The following is a 21,962-nucleotide window of genomic DNA, read 5'->3' on the forward strand; positions in this document are numbered from 1 at the left end:
GGTAAGGTTTGATATCTATGTAGGAAGTGTCATCACTTTTCCTGTATCCCTGGAAGTGTCATCATCTTTGCTATAGCCCTAATGTTCCTGATGCTACTCCAGATTATGCTCACCTTTTTACACTGAGAGAACAATTTTGAATTACAAAGATTTGGATTAACTATCACACAGACCTGATTATTTAGACCTGGGACCCAGTCATGACTGGGACTCTTCCTGATTCAATTAATCTTTCAGAGAACTGTTACATTCAAAGTTGGTGAGGCCTTTTTGATGCTTGGTTGACTTGAGGGACTAACTCAAAGTACCAATGTCAGTTTTTCATAATCTGAATACAAAGCAGCTGTAGAGAGCTCCAGAGATGCTCTGGAACTTGGCTGGTAGATTCAAATGGGCAACTTCAAGCAAGGGAGCTTTGATCAGTTAAATCAGGTTAAGGTGTACTCAATGACCATCCTAGTTGAACAGCCCTCTCTTGCAGTGGCTAAGAAATTCTCTTTTTATTGACTGTTGAATGACCTAAGAGTGTCTCATTTTATTTTAGTATTGAACTTAAACTACCAAGGCACTGGCTATATTCAGGTCTGTTCTAGGATAACCTCTAACATTTCTCCATTACATATAATGTTTGCTCTTTTATTTAGAAAAACATTGTTTACAATATTAAGAAGGGGTCTATTTACTTCTATAATTTCTAAGGTCTTAATGGAAATAGTTGTTAGATTTTGCCAAAAGCATGTATTGATATAATTACATAATCTTTATTTTTATGTTATTAATGAGGCCTATTATATTTTTTAACTGGCTCAACCTTGCATGCTTGGTATATAACCAATTAGTTATTAATGTATTTTCATTCTAAGTTATAGTACTAGCTAATATTTTATTTAATATTTTTATGTCACTGTTTACTAGCTATAATTATATGTACCTTGCTTCCTCTGCTCTGTCTCTCCCTGGTTTAGGGATTAAGACCATATTTGTGTTGTGGAAAGAGATTAGAAGGGTGCCTTCTTTTGTTATTTTTGCAAACAGTTTATAAAATACTGGAATTAATTGTTCTTTAAATGTTTAATATAATTCATTTGCAAATCCAACTGGTCCTGTAATTTTTTTTTGGAGTTCATCTATGATGCGTTAAATTTTTAAAAATCCTGATACTGGGTTCATGAAATACTCTTTCTCTATTTTGGTTAATCTTAGCATTTCATATTTTTGTAAATATGCATCTATTTCCTCTAAAATTTTGGTTTATTAACATATAATCTGATGACTTAATTTATTTCCTCTTTGATTCTGTAAGTACTCTGTTCTCATTTTTGATATGAATAGTTTGCTTTTCCTCTCTTTTCTGAAAAGCAGATTAGTTGTCTATTTTATTAATTTTCTCAAATACCTTTATTAGTTCAATGGTCTTTTTGCTTTCAATTTTGTTAATCTTTTAAAATATTCAGTTTTTACTTTATTATTTTCTTAATGATTTTTTAAACTTTTGTTATTCTGTTTGTTAGTGGTATACCCAACTCAGTATTTTTTTTCTCTCTTTTGTTGTTGAAAGCATTTAGAAATATATAATTTTTTCCTAAGAATTATTTTTACCTCTATCCCAGTTCTGAGACAGTTTCAGAATATTGTCTCATTCTTGTTTTCTTTGATGAAATTTCCCATTGTTCCTTTTTGGGGGATGTGGGGATGGGGGAATGGACTTTCAGTGAAATAGAGGACTTCCAAGCAGTCCTGATGAAAAAAAAATAGAACTGCAAAGAAGCCTTGAAGTATAAATACAGGAGTCAAAAGACATTGAAAAGTAAATGAGCTAAGGATCATAAGGAATTAAACACAGACAAACTGTCTACATTCTAACCTAGTGTGGAGACCAATTTTTAATTGGGGAGTGCTAGCTAAGCGGCTTGCTGCAATATTGGGGAAAGGAAGGAGACCAGCAGCCTCCCTCAAAACAGAACAAGATTTATTTTAATAAGAATGAACTTTAAAAAAAAAAACACGAACAGGATCAGTAGTGTATGGAGCAAACTGCCTCAGTTTACCCAAATAACTCGAGGAGACCACCAAGTCAAGCAGAGACAGATTTATTACATTCCCATAGGAATGGGCAAGTTCAATACGGGAACAGCGCCAGCCAATACATTCCTTGACCTTATATAGGAATGTTGGTCAGAGGGGAAGTCCCCACGCACACTAGGTCAAGCTCACATTCTAACATTCAATCCTGTCTCACCCAGGGTGCGTGTTCAGCTCGTGATCAATGTATGGAGACATGCATACGTGTTCCAGGAACAAGGGGGAAAAGGGGAGGGGGAACAAGGTCAAACCAAAGGAAGAGGAAACAGGGGAGTGACAGTCAGATGTTTCAGATCTCACAGTTCCCACTGACTCCCCTCTCCGGGCCCCTATCTCTAAAGATATTCAACCTGAATAACAGGAAGAGTCATTCAGGTGCTTTAGCATTGTTTTGTAGTTGTGTTAATTCTAGAAGGATGACAGGGTTAAAATTTATCTTCGGCTATGTTGGGAAGTCAAAGAAATAGAATAAAGAATAAAAGAATAACACATTGTTGGGACCCTAGGATCAAGGGGATTCTGCTCTGAGAAAAAGAGACATGTCACTTAACATCTGGTCTCAACTCAATTGCTACATCCTGTGCCAAGCCCCGTCCTTTCTTCTTGAGTCCCGAGTATTGAATTGGTGGGCTAACTCCCTGACCCACTGACTGGGGTTCTGACACATGATGGATTGCAGACAAAACTAATATGTAGCTGACAAGTGGGGAGACTGAGCAGAAGTAAAAATACTGTTAATTGGCAATAAAATTTAAAGGAGACAGTGAGAATTTGACAAGCAATAAACTTCTAAACTAACTATACTGGAGCAGGGCTGGGTACCTTCCAGACCCCATCCTCAGAGTTTAATCTGACTCAAATCCATAATCATATCATACAGTAGGATCAAGGGAAAGGAAATAAAATAGGGAAAGGGAAATTATAATACCTGAAAAAATACCACCGCCCAGGAATCAGCTGAAAATCAGCAGAACGCCTGTGGCTTTCCAGCTTCCACCTAGAAAGCCCAATTCTCCTCCCTCAAACCTAGAAGCACCCCACACAGCCCCAGCCAATGGGATGGCCGCTCTGACAGTCACATGACTGCCCTCACTAGGCTTCCAATCATTATAATTTTGCCAGGCCCATGTAGGCCTCGGCCAGTGGGGATGATGTGAGGTGCCAGAGCCTTGGCAAGGGCTACAACCAGTGGGTGGGGCACCACGCGGTTTGCTGAGCCGCGAGGCATAAAAACCTCAAATAACAATGAATTCTTTACACTAGGAAGATGATATATGTGCCCCATCAGAACCCTATCAACATCAGGGGTCAGAGAAGGAGACTAATTAGTCCTTCCTTTGGTATCTTTTTAATATTTCTCAATTTAATATTTTATTTTCTCCTAATTACACGTAAAATTAATTCTTTTTAAAAATATAATTTATTTGTTAAGATTTCTCTTTGGGATGTGCATAGTAATTTATGGTTATTTTGCATTGTGACTTTCCCAGGGTTACATAGCTAGTAAGTGTCAGAGGCAAGATTTGAACCTGGGTCCTCCTGACTTCAGGAATTATTTTCCTCATTGAGCTTTTGTACCTCTTTTCCCATTTGGCCAATTCTACTTTTTAAAGGGTTCTTCTCTTCAGTGAATTTTTGTGCATCTTTTTCCACTTGGCCAATTCTGCTTTTCATCCCCCCCTTTTAAAATTTTTTGATAGCATAATATATATTTTTTTCCAATTACATGTAAAGATAAGTTTTGACATCCATTTTTGTAAGATTCTGAGTTCCAAATTTTTCTCCAACTTTCCTTCCCTTCCCCTTCCCAAAGTCAGCAAGCAACCTGATAAAGGTTATACATTACAATCATGAAAAACATATTTCCACATTAGTCATATTGTGAGAGAATCAGAACAAAAAGAAAAAAAAACACAAGAAAGAAGAAACAACAACAACAATAACAAAAAAAAACTAACAAAAGTGAAAATAGTATGCTTCAATCTGCATTCAGACTCCATAGTTCTTTTTCTGGATGTAGAAAGCATTTTCCTTCATGAGTCTTTTGGCATTGTCTTGGATTATTATATTGCTGAGAAGAGCTAAGTCTATCACAGTTGATCATCACACAGTGTTGTTGATACTGTGTACAATGTTCTCTTGATTCTGCTTATTTGACTCAGCATCAATTCATGTAAATCCAGGTTTTTCTGAAATCCACCTTCTCATCATTTCTTACAACATAAAAGTATTCCATTACATTCATATAACAACTTAGGGGCAGCTAGGTGACGCAGTGGATAAAGCACTGGCCCTGGATTCAGGAGGACCTAAGTTCATATCTAGCCTCAGACACTTGACACTTACTAGCTGTGTGACCCTAGGCAAATCACTTAACCTTCATTGCCCCGCAAAATGTGCGCACACACACACGCATACATACATGCAAAAAAAAAATATACCACAACGTGTTTAGTCATTTCCCCCCAATTTTTAAAACATTTTTATTTGTTTTGAATTCCATATTCTATCCTTCCCCCCTCCCTGAGATGGTAAGCAAACATATACAGGTTATACACGTGCAATTATGTAAAACAACAATTCTACTTTTCAAGACACTCTTCTCTTATTGGATTATTGTACCTCTTTACTATTTGACCTATTCTGTTTTTTTGGTTTTTTTTGGGGGGGGGGTTCTTTTTTTTTTTAGTGAGTCAATTGGGGTTAAGTGACTTGCCCAGGGTCACAGAGCTAGTAAGTGTTAAGTGTCTGAGGCCAGATTTGAACTCAGGTACTCCTGACTCCAGGGCCAGTGCTCTATCCACTGCGCCACCTAGCTGCCCCTATTCTGTTTTTTAATGTGTTGTTTTCTTTAGTATTTTTGTACCTCCTTTACCAAGCTGTTCACTTTTTTTTTCACAATTTTCATGCATCACTCTTATTTCTCTTTTGAATTTTTCCTCTACTTCTCTTACTTGATTTTTACAATTCTTTTCTTCCATGCTTGAGACAAATTAATATTTTTCTTTGAGACTTTGGATATAGCAGTTTTCACTTTGTTGTCTTCTGAGTTTGTTTTATTTTGTTCATCCCTGTCATCATGGTAACTTTTGGCAGTCAGGATCTTTTTCTGGTGTTTGCTCATTTTCCAGTCCATTTCTTGACTTTTAATTCTGTCCTGAAGTGGGGCTCTGCTTCCAGAGTGTAGGAGGCACTGTCCCAAGTTTCAAGTTTTTTATGCAGCTGTTTTCAGAAGTAATTCTAAGGACTTGTATGTTTTTAGTTCTTATAGGGTACTATGATCTAGGAAGATGTATTTACTACTATCCTGACCTGTGTTCTGATCTGTGACCACCCACAATAATTCTGTGGGATTTTTTGCCGTGGAACTATGACAAGGGTTCCAGGTCCCCCATGGCCAGAAGCTCTTGTGTGCTGGTGCTTCTCCTCACCCTGGGAAAGAAACCCAGAACTGGAACCACAACCAAGTATAAGCAATTAAGCAGAATCTTGCCCCCAGTCCCAGCAAAGGGAGCACTATAATCTTCTGACCAGTTGTCTTGTCCCCTTACCATCTGTGGACTGAGAGTTCTGGAAGCAGCTGCTGCCACTGATGATTCATTCACCTCCTAAAGTTTACCGTTGATTTCCTAGGGCATACCCTGCACTGGATTGAGCTCTATTCTCAACCTAGTGCAATAGACCTTTCATGCCAACATTCTAAGTTTTCTTGAGTTGGGAAATTGTTTCCCGCCATTCTTTTATGGGTTCTACTGCTTCAAAATTTGTTTCGAGGTATATGTAAAATTGTTTTGGAAGGGTTTGGGGGAGAACCCAGGCAAGTTACTTCCTTTTCTCTGCCATCTTAGTTCTGTCTCCCCCTTTCCGTTGTTTTTACAGGTTGTTCTTTGACCTACCAGCTCTTTAGAATTATGTTTTGCATTATTTTTAATTCCCTAAGGACCCTTTATTCAATAAATTTTTATTGCATTGTAATTCCATTAAGATCTTGGCAACTGATCCAAAAATTCTTAGCAATTAGAGAAAGAAGAAATAGAAGTGGTGTCAGATTTTATGTTCTTGGTTTCAAAGATCACTGCAGACAATGACTACAGTCAAGAAATTAAAAGACACTCTTTGGAAGGAAAGCTATGGCAAATCTGATCAGCACACTAAAAAAGAAGAGACATCATCTTGCTGAGAAGATCCATATAGTGAAGGTTATGTGTTTTTTCCAGTAGCAATATATGGCTGTGAGAGTTGGACTATAAGGAAAGCTGAGCACCACAGAATAGATTTTTTTAAATTGTGATGCTGTAGAAGACTTTTAAGAGTCCATTGGACAGTAAGGATATAAAATCAGTCAATAATTAAATTAATTCAGGCTATTCGCTGGAAGTTCAATTTCTAAAACTGAAGCTTAAATATTTTGGCCACATGAGAAAACTTTTTGGAAAAGACCCTGATGTTGGTAAAGATTGAAGGAAAAAGGAGAAGGGGACAGAAGAGGATGAGATGGATCCATGAGATGGTCCATGGGGTCACAAAGAGTCAGAGAAGACTGAATGACTGAACGAACAAACAAACAAAACTGTGATCAGTAAATATTTCATTTAATATTATTGTATTTCTAAAAAAAAAAAAAAGGTGTCATAGTTTGTATTGTGGTAGTTACCTCCATGGGCAGCAAGGTCACATAGTAGATAGAGTGCTGGGTCTGGAGTCAAGAAGACTCACCTTCCTCAGTTCAAATTTGGCCTCAGACATTTACCAGTTATGTGACAAGGGAAAAGTTACTAACACTGTTTGCCTCAGTTTCCTTATTTGTAAAATAAATTGGAGAAGGGCATGGCAATTTTTTGTTGTTGTTGTTAGATTTGTCTAGGTCTGAATGGGGTCTCTGACACTAAATTCCTCTATTATTATAGTTTTACTATGTATTTCTCCTCCCATTTTTAAGTATAAGCATTTAGATATGATATTATAAGTATAAATATTAAGTCCTGATATTGATTCATTATCATTGGTGCCTTTAAGCATAATGCAGATTCCTTGTTTATATATATATTTTTAATTTTGTCTATTTTTACTGTCATCTTATCTGAAATCATGATTGCTACCCCTGGTTTGTTTGTTTAATTAGCGGAAACATAATTTTGCTTCAACTCCTCATTTTAATTTTGTGAATTTTTGTGTTTTAAGACTGTTTCTTGTGAACAAAATATTTTCAGGTTCTCCTTTCTAAAACATTTCCATATCCTTTTCTGTTTTAAGGATTTTTCTCATAGTCATAATTATATATTTAATATTGTATTTCCCTCCATCCTGTCCTTGGGTGTTCCTCTCTTTTCTTTATTTAAAAAAATTTTTTTTTTTAGTGAGGAAATTGGGGTTAAGTGACTTGCCCAGGGTCACACAGCTAGTAAATGTTAAGTGTCTGAGGCCGGATTCGAACCCAGGTACTCCTGACTCCAGGGCTGGTGCTCTATCCACTGTGCCACCTAGCTGTCCCCTCCTCTCTTTTCTTAAAATTCTCTTTTACAAATAAGAAAGAGGTCATCAGACCCTTTATCAGTGTCCTGTCTTCATAATAGAATGTTTCTCTCCCTCCATCATAGTTCTTTATAGTAGAACTACATAGTTCTGTCTATTAGTATTCTTTCTCCCCATCTAACCCTTGTTTCAGGCCCTATCTTTGTCACCTCACCCATTCTCCTACAGCCTCTTTTTTTTTTTTTTCTAAGAGACTATAAAAGTTCTCTGTATTGTTTATCTGTGGACTTCACTCATATACATCACATATTCCTGTCTAGCCTCCATCACCCTTCAACCTTTTATACACCATCCCATTATGCAATTTAGTCCTCAAAACCCAATACATTGGGGCAGCTAGGTGGCGCATCTGCCCTGGAGTCAGGAGTACCTGAGTTCAAATTTGGCCTCAGACACTTAACACTTACTAGTTGTGTGACCCTGGGCAAGTCACTTAACCCCAATTGCTTCACTAAAAAAACAAAAACAAACAAACAAACAAAAAAACCCAATACATTAATTCACCTGTATATAGGGTTGTGGAGTTTAGTCTATGGTGTTTCAGTTTTTCTCCTACAGTATCTCTTCTATTCTTTAAATTTCATGTTTATTTTCACCTCTTTGTGAACTTTTCTATAAAAATCTCATAATGATCCCTCTGGTGTTGTTTCTTTGCTTTTTTGTCCTTCATTTTTTTTTCTTTTGCAGGGCGATGAGGGTTAAGTGACTTGCCCAGGTCACACAGCTAGTAAGTGCCCAGGTCACACAGCTAGTAAGTGTCAAGTGGCTAAGGCTGGATTTGAACTCAGGTCCTCCTGAATCCAGGGCCGGTGCTTTATCTACTGCGCCACCTAGCTGCCCCCGTTTCTTTGCTTTTTAACCCCATTGCTGTTCTCATTTTTTTTTTCTTTTAATGATCTCTATAGGTGGGAAAATGTATTCACTAACTTATTCTTCCCTTGGTAATTATATGTATTTACATTTACTTGTTTCTGTGGTTTGTGATGTTTGCAAATCAAATAATCTGCTCCCATCTTAAAGGAAGACTTATAAAGCCTCTCTTGTTGAATATGTCTTTTTTCACTGAAGATTAAACTCAGGTTTGGAGGTCAGTTGGGGTTGTATTTTGAGCTCCTTTGTTTTTTGGACTATATTACACAATTCCCTTCTGTGATTTCTAGTGAGTACAGAATAGTCTTGTGTTACTTGAAAATGCTTTTGTTTATATTTTAAGGTCTTTATTCAGGTCACTTGCAGAATTTGTTGCTTTTCATTGAAATTGTTATATTTGACTACTGTGTGTTTATGCGTGTGTATGTATGAGAATTTGAAGCACAATTTTTTGAGCTAATCTTTGTATCTTTTGACTGGTGCATTATTTTATGTAGTCAGAAGTTCTCTGCATGTTTTTATATTATTTCCTATATTGTAGTATTCAGGTTTGGGTTTTTTTTAACTTGTTTTCTTCTAACTCGTGATCGTTAAGTTTTTGTTGTATATATTATCTTCAAAATTGATGTATTTTGCTGATTTAGAGACTAGTATTCTTTTGAAATTATTGCTTTTCCTTCTTTTCTTACAGATTATCTTTCATTTAAGTATATCTTGTTATCCCCAGCCTCCCCTTGGGACTCCCCAGCCCTTTTTGGGGTCAAAATTGAGAGACTGTGGGGGTGGCTAGGTGGCGCAGTGGATAAAGCACCGGCCCTGGATTCAGGAGTACCTGAGTTCAAATCTGGCCTCAGACACTTGACACTTACTAGCTGTGTGACCCTGGGCAAGTCACTTAACCCCAATTGCCTCACTAAAAAAAAAAAAAAATTGAGAGACTATGCCACCACTGGCTTCCTAGATTCCCTTAGGCACTCCCATTTAAGTAGCTGCCAAGGCTATGCTGAAACACAGGGATTTAGTGATTTCTGATGGGGTTTCAATAAAAAGAAAATTAAAGGAGGGGGAATACTCTAGCTAAAGGAGTTTCTTTTCTCAAGTATCAGTACCTACTGACAGAGAGGAAGAGAACCCTTTATGCTAGGGACTAGAACAGTAAATAGGCCTCTGATTGGGCTTTGCAAATCCTTCCTGGGATGATGAAGGCTGGGGTCTTGGGGATTTTAGCTCCCATCTCCATGACTTCAGGTATGACAGGAATGTTCCCAGGCACAGTACTGGCCTTTTCTGATCAGCCTAACCTTTCTCTCCTGCTGCCCTGGCCCTGGCTCCACTCAGCTACCTAATATGCTTCCCTTTGTGTGCAAGTAAGGTGACCACTACTTCGCTTCTTCACTTCCTGATTATCCTTCATTTGAGTATATTCATATTCTAAATGGAATATTAATATATAAAGTACTACTAATATGAATAAAATAATAGCTAGCATCTACACAACACTTTGAGGTTATCAAAGCACTTAAAAATATTATTTTATTTTAAACACAACACATCTGGGAGATTAGAGATTATTTTTACTCCCATTTTACATATGAGGAAACTGATGCAAACAGAGGTTATATGACTTATCATACCAGGATCATAGAGCTAATAGATGTATGAGGCAGAATTTGAATTCAGCCCTTCTTGACTCCAAGTCTAGCCATTTTATCCACAAAATCAGCTGGCTGCTTCTAATCTATTTAGTTTGTCATTTTCATCTTCCTTGTTCCTTTGGCTTGGGGATAAGGTGTAAATGTTGTCTATTCCCTGGAGGTACATCCATTGTGCTGTTGACTTCTTCAAATACAGTTAAAATATTCACACTTCCCAAACTTTGTAGAATAAGGAATATCTATTTTTCATCTGAAGCCTTGGCCCTTTACCTTTCAATATCTCTCTTTTAGCCCTGAAGAGCTTCATCATTTTTTTTTTTTTTTGGTGAGGTAATTGGGGTTAAGTGACTTACCCAACGTCACACAGCTAGTAAGTGTCAAGTGTCTGAGGCCGGATTTGAATTCAGGTCCTCCTGACTCCAGGGCCGGTGCTTTATCCACTGTGCCACCTAGCTGCCCCAAGAGCTTCATCATTTGCTAGTCTTACTATTGTACCTTCTTTACATTTGTATAAGGTTCTTACATATGTGAGACATCAGACTTTCATTACAAAAAAAACTTCCCCAGATAATTATGTTCTTAATAATCTTAGCTCCATTTATTTAATTTGTTCCAAAAGGCTTAATTTTACATGATCTTAAATGTTTATTTGTTCTCATGGTTCTCTCTCCTCCTTGTTTAGTCAGATAACTCTTCTGTTACTCAAATCGTGAAAGGTATCTCCTTCCTTGCTCTTCTAATTAGTTTATGATATTATCTTTTATATCTAGTTCATGTATTCATTTAGAGATTAATGTTGTGTATAATATAAAATGCTAGTCTTTACCTAATTTTTGTCAGATTGCTTTTATATTTTCCTGGCAGTTTTTGTTTTCCCTAACAGATACCCTAATCACTGGAGTTCTTGGGTTTAATGAATGTTATGCTTGTGTGCTTGATTGCTTTTTAGGTTTTGTTTGCTACTTGATTCAAATGATCAGCCAGCAGTGTTTTTTGTTTTTAATGAGGACCAGATTGTTTTGTTGATTACTGCTTTGTAATACATTTTTAGATTGGTTGATTCTTTCTATTTTGACTTAAAAATAGATCAGGGCACTTTTTAAATTTCTTAAGCTATAGCATCCAGTGTTTTGTTTTGTTCTTTTCTTTTTTCTCCTCAACCTTTTTTCAATGGCAGTTGCTTTTTTATAATATATCCCTTAAATTTTCTCATATTTTCACCTTTTAAAAACTTTGTTTAAATGTTTATTGTTGTCTCAAAAAGTAATTGAGTTCTGTTTGCTCGATTATATTTTTCAAGGTGTCTATTACATGGGTAAGTTTTTCTACTTTCTGTTCTGAACTACTTATTGTCCTTTAATTTTTTGTTCATCCCATACTCTCATTTCATTTCTAATTCCATTTTTATGTCTTCCTTCATTTTTCCTAGTCAATTTTTTAAGATTTATGACCAAGCCATATTTTTTTTTATTCTGAGTATCTGCTTGGAGTTCTTTTGAGGATAACTTATTTTTCTCGATTTACCTCTTGTACTTCTGCTAACCCATAGATTGTCTTTATTATGGTTAGTGTTTTATTCTGTTCACTCATATTTTCAGCCTTAGTTCTTGAATTGAGATTTCAATCATAATCTAGTCCTCTTTATTGGCACTAGTAGGCCTTGTTTTTTCCTATGCACTTTGTAATCTGGGTGCCTCTGCAAATCTGAATGGGGTGGCTGGTATTAGACCCTACCCTCTCCCTCAATTCTTGGTTATCCCCCCTAGTTTTCTATCTGAGTTTTGGTACTGTTCATTCTATCCCCTTTTTGTTTACATCATCTTCAATTAGAAGTTAGTTCCACCCTATGCTATGGGCTTTATAGGGTCTAATAGAATACTTGAGGTCATATTACTCTCAAGTATACTGCCTCCTGATGGCCCCTATGACTATTCCCTGTCTAAGGAGTGACCAGAGGGACCTGGTTCTGTATTCTGCTTCTGTTCTGACAAGAACAGAAAAGTCAAAATGTATCTTCATGTACTTAATTATTTGAATTTGTGCTTCTTGTTATTCCTCTATTAAGAGTGCTGAATAGGTCCAGATACATTTTTGGAAGCCTATGCTATTTTTCCTTACAGCTCTTCTACCTTTGCGGTGATACAAATCAGTGGTGTAGAGAAACTGAGGCACAAAACTTATAAGTATAATCTCTTTATTGACAAGGCCAGTAATAGAGGTCAATGGCCCCCCACTTACCAGAGATATATTAGAGTAGATAGAGCAGTCTTTTATACAGTTGGTAAAAGTGTAGGGTAGGCTTACATTTAGTCTGATTTATAAGAGAGGATTTATAGGACTCAGGACAATAGGAAAAACAGAATTAATCATCATTCACTGGAAAGTTCAGTATGAAGCAACCCATAACTGATGGCCAGGCCGACCATCTTATGACTGTGGAGATTCATTCCCCTCTTCCTCCCACCTGGGACAGCTGTTGCCCAGAAAAAATAAGGAAGTTACACTTTCATTAAGAAGTCGGACTTTATAATGTTAAGTAGTCAAATAATGTTTTAAATCAACCTAATTCAAAAGTATTAATTCCAGTGATTAGATACAATTCTCAATCAATAACAAATAATGCAGAATAAAGTAGGGCGTCAATTTTCAATTATAATTTCAAATTCACATTCTCTCTTCTGATTCTATGGATCTTTGTCTCTACTGAATCATTATCTATATAATTAGGCATGACCCCTATCCATAAGAACTAAATTAATAATGCAACAATGGAAAGCAATAATTACAGGGTTCAACATTTTATAAAAGGCCAGCTATGAGATATTTGATTATTACTTGTGCTGGTTGACTGTTACAAATGACCCATCAAAAGGTATGTCTCTCATTCTGTCTCCATCTTCATGTTGTGAAGATTAGTTAGGAAAAGTTTGGCACATTGACAAAAATGTATTGGGGACAGTCTCTTTGGTAAACTATCCTTACAAAAAGAATGGCACATGGAAAGGTGGAATTTACATGTCTTCCAGGTAATACAATAATCGAGTGCCTTTTGTACCCTAGGAGCCCACGACCAATGTCCATTTAATCTTAAGTTAAGTTTCAGATTTCTCAGGTATTCATGTGGTTCCTAGAAACAACTTCTCATGGTCCCATTTTGAATTAGGTCTCAGTTGATGACAACTCTGAAAGTGGGTCTTCACAGAAGATCTGGTCACTTAGAGAGGTTCCTAAGTGATTCTGCTATAACCTTTTTGCAAAACAGATCTTACTATAATTTAGTAACTAGATAAGATGGTGAACTATAGAACATTGAATCAGGAACCCACACCTGAAACTTCAGAGTATTTAAATCTAGTCTCTCTGTTTTTTATCCAAACATTGTATCTTATATGACCACTACTATACATCCTAAAAGAAATACGAGGGCCTGAATTGTAAAGTGAGCCCGTCATTTATCAGTCTTTATTTCATAATTAAACTTCATAAAAGTAACAAAAAAACCCTTTTTAGGGCAATGTATATTCTGTGAAAGTCTTTTGTATCTTGTTACTCCTCAAAACTGTGTGCTCCATTTAATGCCAAAATTTTACATTCCTCTTCATCTAAATCTGATTGCAATTCATTCCCCTGAGGAAGAAATTCTGATCATATTATCATGATTAAAGGATGCTATAGTATTGATCTCCAATAAACTAAGTACCCTATCAATTGTAAAACCTCATGGTCTCTATTATTTGTAATTCTGATGTCAATTTAAACCTGATTCTTCACTATAGCAGGAAAAAAAAAGCATATATTATTCGATCAAAAGTCACCAAATGGGTTTATCCGCTATATTTATTATAATGAAAAAAAGAGGCATCCTTACACACTTTACTCTATTAATGGCATTTGCTAAGTAATTTGTCCTCATAGTAGTATTAATACTATTCTGTAGTTCTGTTTGATCTTAGGTATAGGTGTGACAGCCAGTTCCACAGAAAGGTTCACCATGTGCCACATGTTATCACAGTTAGGCTCAAGTATACCTAGATGGGAAAATATCTTGTTTACCAAAATGGGGAAACTAAATCAAAAGAATCCTACCTTCACTTTTGCATGGTCATTTTCTTAACTTTCCCAGAGACAGACATCCATAGTTCTCAGACTACAGGAACACACAGCATTTCCCTTGAATGATGGAATAGTGGCCTTATGAGAGGATTAGGTATAAGTATCGACTTATACCTAAAAAAAAATTTAGAATAGTAGCAGACTAAAGTCCTAAGAGAGTCTTCCTCAAACAGCAAAATTTCACTAAGTACATCTTAGGGTTAAGTTATTGTTATTTTTCTCATGTATTAATAAGTATAAAGACATTCTATTGATCTTTCATGTGAGAATAATTACACATTGGATTTTCATATGTAGTGAACACCAGTTCATAGATACCATGTATAGTTGGTTCAAAAATGTAGCTTCACTACATATTAATTATTAACAGATATAATTTCATGAGTTTTCAAATGATCTTAAATGAAACTAACTTATTATTTAAAGTTTAACTTGTACATTTCTCCACTTTGGCTGGGAGAGGACCTAGTTCCTTAAACTGCAGCACCACAGAGTTTTATAATACACTGCCAGCCAAGCTGGTAAAATCTTATCCCAAACAACTTTACAGACAAAGATCTAAGAGAATGTGGATATTCTCTTCTCCAAATGCTGAGTTATTATTATTTTCCAATTTAACATAAAATATGCTGTATTAAATAATTAGCAGTTTCAAATATATACTAATATTTTATAACATAAAAATTTATGATATAACAGCATCCAGATTAAAAGAGGAAGTAACTTGCCTTAATAGCTTGTCTGAGCCTTCACAATACAGGAGAGAATTTTGCATACCCAATATCATGTATTTAAAACATGACACTTATTACTAGTAAGATGACGATAATTCAATGGAATTCATTTTTGAATTGTTATCCTTTCTCCTATGGTATTTCACTAGATATTTCCAATGACATCTAAAACATAATATTGAGCTATCCACTAGGGAGTAAAGTCAATTAAAGAAGTAACAATAGCTTATTTACATAGTGTTTAGCACATGCCTGGCTTACTTGTAGTTCTTCAAAATTATTTTAAGAAATTCCAGAGGCCTTTTTTTCTGTAGTACTTTAGAATATTTAGATTTTGATTTTTCAGTTTATTACTTGAGCCACTTTCTAACTTATATTAAATGCCAGTTATAAATAATAAGACTGAAATCTTTCCTTTTAGAAGTCTAATTTAGAGAAAAATATAACTTATTGAATATTTAATAGTTTTTAAACAATCTTGCTATCTCTTAGCACACCAATTCATAAGATACAAAAATTATTCTAGCCAAATTACATCAATTTAGTCCTCATGGTTAACAATATATTATAACTTTATGCAAATACAGTTACAACATTTTATTCTTAAGAATAAAATAGTTCTAAAAAAACTAAAATGTATGCACAGGGAAGATTAAGACTTATTAACACTGAAACTTAAGGTACCTTTTGTGTGAAAAAGGCTTCCCTCACCACCTTAAAGGCCTTACCCTTACTGAGAAGACAAAAGTGAATTAAATCATTACCAGCAAAGTGGAGGCTAACCTAAATCATCCTACAACAAAATAGAGGCTTACCTAAATCATCCCCAAGAAAATGGAGACTTGCCTTTGCTCAGAGTAAATTTAGTTTAAGACCTGAGGGAGAGTTCAGCCTCCAGCTCAGTACTCTGAAAGGAGATCTTCTGAAAGGAAGTCCTGGGGGCTAGAGGCCTTTGCTAGGATCATCAATTGTTGTGATAAAAATCTGTGATGAAGAGAAGCAGAGGCACCAATTTTTGAGCATAATCTATTTATTAGGAAGGCTATAATCTTGACAATAATAGAGACAATAATATAATTGACAGTAATAGAGGTTAATGACCCCTTGATGACCAGACTTGCTCTTAAGCCCACTTTCTGAGAAATTTTGTAAATACTGGTGGGACAATATGTTACAGATTTGGGGGGAAGATATTTTGTATCAATTATACCACCTTGGTGGGGGACATCATCATCCACCCTGACGTATGTCTTACTCTAATGAATCTAATGACTCTGGATGAGAGAGTGAGGCTGATGACTTTGCACAACTCTGCCTCACTTAAATCTGATTTACTTGCAAGTCAAGACATCACCCTCTTGGTGTCATTGGTCCTCTTCAAGAACAAAGGATGAACAACAACAATTTTGGTAAAGACCCTTTCTAAGAGCTAATGATGTCTGGCTGACTAAATGATAATAATGGAGGGAAATGCACTAATGGGGGCTCATGAGCTACAAAGTACTAGAAAAGACACTCCCTCAATTGATCCGGGTGACTCCCAAAGCCCTGATGGGATGTAGTAACCATACTCTAGGGACTCATCTCATCAACAAATGTGGAAATTTGGTTCCAGAACATGTGTTACAAAAACACTTAATATGATTGAAAATAGTTTACAGTGTTTTTGAGAACTTTTGATCATATCTTTGCACTATTTATCTATTTATTATCAGAGGGCAAAGGAATTGGGATTACAACCAAGAATCACCTACCCAGCAAAACTCAGCATAATCATTCATAGGAAAAAAATGGTACTTTAATGGAAAAGACGACTTTCAGGTATTCGTGATGAAAAGACCTGAACTGAATGGCAAATTTGACTTTCAAATACAAGACCCTAGAGAACTATAAAAAATTGGAGTTGGGGGACATACCTGGGGTCATACAGTGGGTAACTGTCTTGTGTCTGAGGCTGGGTTTTGGCTGGGATCCCCCTAGGTCCAGGGCGGATGATTTGTCCACTGTGTCACCTAGCTGCTCCATGATAACATCCTTAGGGTTAAATTGAGGGGTGAGGAGAATGCACTGGGGGAGGGGAAAGAGCAGAGGTGAAATCCTACATGAAAGAAGAAGCAGGAAAAGGCTTATGGAATGGGGGAAGAGATAGGAGAGGAACAGGGCAGTAAATGAATTTTACACTCATCAGAAAAGGCTCAAAGACCTTAAACTCATTAAAGTTGGCTCAAGGAGGGACTAACACACACACCCAACTGGGTGGAGTAATTTATTTAATCTGGGCAGTAAATGAGCCTAACACTCACCAGAATTGGCTCAAAAACCTCAATCTCATTAGAATTGGCTCAAGGAGGGAATAATGTACACAATCAATTGGGTAGAGTAATCTCCCTAACCCTGCAGGAAAATAGGAGGGGAAGGAGATAAAGAAAGAGGGGCAAAAGAAGGAAGGGCAGAGTGGGGGAGGGGTCAGACAGAAGCAAATCCCTTTTGAAGAGTGATAGGATGAAAGAAGATAGATAATAGAATAAATAACATGGGTAAAGGAATAGGATGGAAAGGAAACAGTTAACATGATACAATAGTAATCATGAAAAAGAGAAAAGGGAGAAAAATTGTACAAAAAATATTTATAGCAACTCTTTGTGGAGGCTAAGAATGAAGAATCAAGGGAATGTCCGTCAATTGAAGAATGATGGAAGAAGCTGTGCTATATGACTGTGGTGGAATGGTCTTGTGCTATAGGAAATGACAAACAGGATGATCCCAGAAAAACCCGGAAAGACTAATGAACAAAGATGTATAGTGAAGTGAGCAGAACTAGGAGGACATTGTTTTGTTTTGTTTTGTTTTTGTTTTTTTTAGTGAGGCAATTGGGGTTAAGTGACTTGCCCAGGGTCACACAGATAGTAAGTGTTAAATGTCTGAGGCCGGATTTGAACCCAGGTACTCCTGACTCCAGGGCCGGTGCTCTATCCACTGTGCCACCTAGCTGCCCCACTGGGAGGACATTGTGCATAGTGATGGAAGTATTGTTCAATGAGCAATTGTGAAATGACTTAACTACTCTCAGCAATGCAATGATGCAAGGCAATCCCAAGGAACTTATGAGGAAGTTTACTATCCATACCCATAGAAAGAACTGATAAAAAGAACACTTGTGGATTGTACATATATAACCTGGTTGCGATCTTGTGGAGGGGGGAGGAAAGGGAAGTAGGGAAGGAGAAAAATTTGGAACTCTAAATCTTATGAAAATGAATGTTGAAAACTAACCTTACATGTAACTGGAAAAAATAAAATAAATGTTTGTTGCTAAAAACAAACAAACAAAAAAACAGCAAAAAAGAAAACAATGAAAGAGAATCACTGGCAGCTTGGGGGTCAGGGAAAGGCCTCCTACAGAAGGTGGTGCTTGATGTGAGTCTTAGAAGAAGTCAGGAATTTTAAGAAGTAGAAGTGAGAAGTGATAGCATTCTTGGCTTGGGGGACAAACAATGTAAAGACAGAGAGAAAGAAGATGCAGTTTATTATGTAAGGAGTGGCAAGTTGTCAGTATGGCTGCATTATAGAGTGTATGGAAGGCAGGAATTTATAAGGAATCTGTTAAGACATGAAGAAATGAAGTCGTAAGGTACTTTAAATTCCAAACAGAGGAGTCTGTATTTTTATTATGTTTTATCCTGGAGGTAATAGGAAACCTTTATCATTTGTTGCATAAGGGAGCAATGTGTTAAGGCCCGTGCTTTGGGGGGAAAAAAGTACTTTGGCAGCTGTTTAGGGGATAATAATTTTGTGTAAGATAAGGTAAATAGGGGCAGCTAGGTGGCGCAGTGGATAAAGCACAGGCCCTGGATTCAGGAGTACCTGAGTTCAAATCTGGTCTCAGACACTTGACACTTACTAGCTGTGTGACCTTGGGCAAGTCACTTAACCCCAATTGCCTCACTAAAAAAAAAAAATAATAATTAAAAAAAAAGAGAAATGTATAAGACATTTTAGGAAGTACATTCAACACCAAGTTTAAAAAAAAAACTTTTGCTACTTAAAGAAAACTTCAGATATCTATAGAATTTAATGCTTTGGAATGCTTTTTTTCCCCAACAATGTCCTACAAAAGATAATGAGGAATATGTCCTGATATTCCAATTTTATTCTTTCTCTGTCATCAGTTATAATTATGTTTGCTTATCTTAATTCTAGATAGAATTATTTCCTATGTGTCATAGAGTTAATGGGATTCAAGGCTTTCTATATCATCACATGGTGCTTGACTTGAGTCAAAACAAAGGGACGAGAATCCTGTCTCTGACGTTGATTAGCTAAACAAAGACTGAAAGCAGACAATATCTAACTAGGTCACTTAATAATATTACCTCAGGCTTCTACATACAAAGAAAAATAATCATCATTTGGAAAAAGTAGAGTAAATTGAATAAATGAGTGATATCAACCCCTTAAATATCTCTCAATCTTGATGATTAATGTTTGGGAAATATAAAACCATGTCATTTGAATGGTACAGATTATTACATATTCACGTGAGAAACCAAAAATATGTATTGATCACAGGGGCTAAAGTAGATAAAATATCTCCAGGGGAGAGCAGAGGAAGCTAAAGACCATGCAGCCAGAAGAATGGAATAGTGTGTGCTTTAGGTGTGTCTTTTAGGCATGTGTCATGCCTACACATGCCTACATGTGGCTACTTGTAACTTATGATATAGTTAACAAATTTTGACAGCAAATATGTCATTTTTTGTGTACCACATTTCTATATATTTAAGGCATGTGTTTAAGGCGTGTGCTTTAGGTGTATGTTTAGGCATGTGCTTTAGGTGTATAGGTGTGTGCTTTAGGTGTGTGTTTTGGGTGTGTGTTTTAGTACTTGTTTATCTTTTTAAATTTCCCTTAGAAAATCCCAATTTCCATCCTTATTTTCACCTCTTTTTTACTGAACAGCTAAACCACTCTGGATATACTTAGAATTCTTGTATCCTAATTTTTTTATGATATAGATGTGACTACTGTAGTAATTAGTATTATTTTGGAGTTTTGCCTCAATTTATTTTACCTTGTGATACTCATTCAATATTTTGCGGACCTCTTCACTGTTGGCTCACTTTTTCAGTCCATTATTTTTTTCCTTATCAGGGATTTATTCCTTTTCATTCTTTTTATGTTCTCCCTATTAACTCTACGTATTTCTTCTCTGTCTCTGTCTCTCTGTCTGTTTGTCCTCTCTCTCTTTCCCTACATCTCTGTCTCTCTCTTTCTCTGCTTCTTTTGGTCTGTGCCTCTCTTGCTCTCTCCTTGTCTCTGTTTCCATCCTAAATACTTGTCCTTGGTTCCTCTTTGTGTATATGTATTTGAAAATATAAATTGCTTGATAAATTCACTTTATATTCGCCTTGATCTCTTCAGACAGGGAATACCTTTTTCTTTCTCCTCATCAAATAAAATTGTTATTGTTTGTATGATAAGAACTTCATTCTTGAGAAAACACACACCTAAAACACACACCTAAAACACATGCCTAAAACACAGGTGTTAAACAATCTGTGAATGATACCCAGGCAGATCATCATATTACCCCCTGGATATATTCCCTTTCTCTCCCATTTGGGGCAAGGGTCCATGGTATAGCTTAGGAAAAAAAAAGTTCCACTTTAAGTAAGAATTCAGACCTTGTAATATTAAGTGGTCAAACTATCCTTTAAATCAACCTAATTCATAAATATTGATTCCAATAAATAATTAACAAATAACAAAATAAAATGGGGTATCAATTTTCAATTTCCTACCTTCCAAGTAGTTTCCCTGCTAAGCATTGGTTTACCTGACACATCACCTTCTACTTACTTGCTTCTGGTCATTTTTGTGCACTTCCAAATTGAATGCAAGAGCATACTTCTGTTTCTTTTCTTCAGTTTTCTTTATCATTGGTCTTTCTAGGGTTCTCTTCAGATATTTACAAAGATTTATGTGAAAGAGCTCCTCTCCTCTCCAACCTTTCATGTCACTATTTTAGTTATAACTCCTAAGTTATCTTTGAAGTCATATTATCCTCCACTACTTCTCTTAGATTTATGACATGACACTACCTATTATTATCCATTATCCATTTTTGGTAATATTTTTCAAATTGGGCTTCCATTCAAAACTTATGTTGCATTTGAGTGCAACTTTTTTTGTCAATTAAGTAAAGTGTTAGCTGACTAGGATTCTTTCTGGACCCTTTTGGTGGCCTTGTTGTAATGGTTAAACCTCTATGTACAATTATAATCAATTTGATACAATTTCTGTTGTCTACTTTCAATTTTTCATTTTCAATTGCTTTTTAAATAGATCATGTTTGTTATTTCAAATGTGCACTATATTTTCTCACACTATTATTTGTTTTATTAACTTAGTATTAATTTGAATCTCTTTTCTCTCAGCTAAGGGATATGACTAAAGGCAAATGATTAAGGGATAACTACCACATTAATATAAAGTCTTTTATTGTCTGTTAAAATATAATGTTCCATTTTTGTTTGTTATTTAGTGTTACCTATATTCATTGCATGTATATTTTTTCTCAGATAAAATATTCTTAGAATAGTCATGAGGCTGCTGTGTTTTCTACAAATCATTGACCTTCTAATTCATTCTTCCTAAATTGTTTTCTCACACAAATCTCACCATTCTCATATTTTTTGAATTGTTATTAAAGTCACCATATGTCAGGATGTTGTTGCTTTAATTTGGAGAATCATTAAGTTCTTATAAATTTTTTGTCTCTACTGGTAGAATAATTTTTATATATAATGATCTATCAATTATAATATGTAATGTGATAAGTAATAGTATTACATAGCAACGATTTATATAAAACTTTAAATTCTGCAGAGCATTTTGCATATATGGATTAAGGTGCTAGTTTACTTAATTGTATAATTGCTCTTCTAAGAAGCAGCATGATATGATGGATAGAATT

The 21,962-nt window shown here is 35.8% G+C and overlaps 1 protein-coding gene across 2 annotated transcripts in view; it reads left to right on the forward strand.

Moving 5' to 3' along the window:
• CFH (complement factor H) overlaps window positions 1-21,962 on the forward strand; it is a 132,692-nt gene that overhangs the window by 13,234 nt on the left and 97,496 nt on the right. The window lies entirely within an intron of this gene.

The sequence above is a fragment of the Dromiciops gliroides genome, chromosome 4, assembly GCF_019393635.1.
Source record: "Dromiciops gliroides isolate mDroGli1 chromosome 4, mDroGli1.pri, whole genome shotgun sequence".
In the NCBI taxonomy this organism is placed as follows: domain Eukaryota; kingdom Metazoa; phylum Chordata; class Mammalia; order Microbiotheria; family Microbiotheriidae; genus Dromiciops; species Dromiciops gliroides.